The sequence below is a fragment of the Eschrichtius robustus genome, chromosome 3 (genome assembly GCF_028021215.1).
Source record: "Eschrichtius robustus isolate mEscRob2 chromosome 3, mEscRob2.pri, whole genome shotgun sequence".
Classification (NCBI taxonomy): Eukaryota; Metazoa; Chordata; class Mammalia; order Artiodactyla; family Eschrichtiidae; genus Eschrichtius; species Eschrichtius robustus.
The window spans coordinates 164258996-164261666 of NC_090826.1; the positions used below are offsets into that span (position 1 = coordinate 164258996).

At 39.3% G+C, this 2671-nt stretch overlaps 1 pseudogene; it reads left to right on the forward strand.

Annotated features, from left to right (window-relative positions):
- Nucleotides 1–1283: 1283 nt before the first annotated feature.
- On the forward strand, nt 1284–1781 carry LOC137761587 (hypoxanthine-guanine phosphoribosyltransferase pseudogene; annotated as a pseudogene).
- Nucleotides 1782–2671: the final 890 nt, after the last annotated feature.

The window sequence follows — 2671 nt, forward strand, 5'->3', positions numbered from 1 at the left end:
AGGGGCTTAGAGAAAGAAGGAGACCTTGAATTTGTTATCAGAGTTATTGACAGAATTGATGAGGTGGCCAGACATTCAGAAGAAGATGTTCAGCAGACATGGAAACTGTCCATGATTCAGGATTGAGATGTGAGTTGGAAGCCAGCCCTAGAGATGTGAGCTCCCAGCTGGGGCAGAGAAGGAGACTACTGGTAGTGGTGGTGGAGGGGCACAGGGGGCATACGTAGTCAGAGCAGGGAAACAGAGGGTGTAGGAAAAGCTGGAGATGGAGGAGAGGACACAGACTTATCATCCATCCGTCCATCCATCCGTCCACCCATCCAACCATCCATCCATCCATCCATCCAGATGAGGGGTGTATTAAAATCTGCCCCAACAGTCCAGAAGTTCAAGCTCACTGGGAAAGGCTGACAGGGAGGAGCCTGCCAGAGGGCTGTGGGGGCCAGAGCAGAATGTCTAACTTCAGGGCTCCAGGCTGTGTGGACAGGGAGCCTCCAGAGATCAAGAAAATAAAACAAATCAAAGGAACAAGAAGAATCAAGTCTGGAAAAGATTTTTGAATTAGAAAAGCTGTGAGGCTAGAAGTCAGATTGCAAAAGATAAAAAATAAATAGGTGGTGAAAACATGGAGAGAGAGAACATTGCTAGATTAGCAACTTTTTTTTTTTTAAATTGAAGTATAGGTGATTTACAATGTTGTGTTAATTACTGCTGTACAGCAAAGTGGCTCAGTTATACATATGTACACATTCTTTTCATATTCTTTTACTGTATAGCACAGGGAGAGCAATTCTTTTTTTAAATGATAATACCCAGTTTGGGGAGGGGGGGGGTATCCCCAGGGGATGCTCAGAAAAGGCAAACACACACAAAGCTGGGAGAATATAAATGTGTGCAAATCTTTTGGCTCATAATCTGATAAAATATCGAAAGTCTTAAAAATGTTGACATACCCACATAATTATATTTCTAGGAATTTATTCGCATAAATAATAAACGATGGACACATTTATGATGGCAGAAAATAGTAGACATTAGGAAGAGCGCTGGGATGGACCTCTGGCTTTCCCACATGCAGCCTCCTCACCAGGCTGCCCTCAGCCCGTGCGCCAGCCAGCTCCGTTATAGCGACCTGCAGCCCCTGCGTCGTGATTAGTGATGATGAACCAGGTTATGACCTAGATTTATTTTGTATACCTAATCATTATGCTGAGGATTTGGAAAAGGTGTTTATTCCTCCTGGACTAATTATGGACAGGACCAAAAGGCTGGCTTGAGATGTGATGAAGGAGATGGGAGGACGTCACATCGTAGCCCTCTGTGTGCTCAAGGGGGGCTATAAATTCTTCGCTCACCTGCTGGATTACATCAAAGCGCTGAACAGAAATAGTGATAGATCCGTTCCTATGACTGTAGATTTTATCAGATTGAAGAGCTACTGTAATGACCGGTCAACAGGCGCCATAAAAGTAATTGGTGAAGAAGATCTCTCAACTTTGACCGGAAAGACTGTCTTGATTGTTGAAGATATAATTGACACTGGTAAAATGATGCAAACCTTGCTTACCTTGGTCAAGCAGCTTAATCCAAAGATGGTCAAGGTTGTGAGCTTGCTGGTGAAAAGGACCCCTCGAAGTGTTGGATATAGACCAGACTTTGTTGGACTTGAAATTCCAGACAAGTTTGTTGTAGGATATGCCCTTGACTATAATGACTACTTCAGGGATTTGAATTATGTTTGTGTTATTAGTGAAACTGGAAAAGCAAAATACAAAGCCTAAGAGAGAGTTCAAGTTGAGTTTGGCAATATCTAGAGTCCCATTGAAATCACCAGTAAAATTATTAAATCTTCTAGTTCTGTTTTCAGCTGCTCAGTAGAGCTTACTGCATGTATCTTCTAAGAATTTTATCTGTTTTGCGTTTTAGAAATGTCAGTTGCTGTAGTCCCGAACTCTTTATTTGCACTATGGGCCTACGGACTATCAGTTCCCTTTGGGTGGACTGTTGTTGGACTCATGAATGAAAATTCTCTTAAACCACATCACTATTGAATAAAAATATTGAAATTATATCTGTGAGAAACATTTAAAGAGAAGAATATATTAGTTTTTTAATTGGTATTTTAATTTTTATATATTCAAAAAAGAACAGAAGTGATTGAATGTTGTTGATTACACCACTGTGTGTTTAGAAAAGTAAGGAGCATTAAGTTTCATGTCAGTGACAGCACTTAGAGGTGCTGTTATGTTGGATAAACCATATGTCCTGGAATTATTTTAGTAGGTTTCAGTAATGTTAACTGTATTTTCCTGCTTGTTCAGATTATTTCCGGTGAAGCTTTGTCAAAAGTTCCTTTTAAATGCAGATCAATAAATTCCAAAAACCTACTACTTTTTGAATTCTTGAATGTAAAAATCCTTAAAATGAAGGCTGTCTCTTTAAAAGAAAAAAAAAAAGAAAATAGAAAACATTAAATATCTAATAAATATTGGTTAAATACAGCCATTTTGAGATAGCAGTCATCAAAATATATATTTTAGCAACATCATATGACAAAATGTCTGTGATACATTAAATGGGAAATTATAACATAGTAAATGCAACATGCCACCAATTTTATGACGATGTATATTGTACACCTACACCCCCACCACCACCACACACACACAAG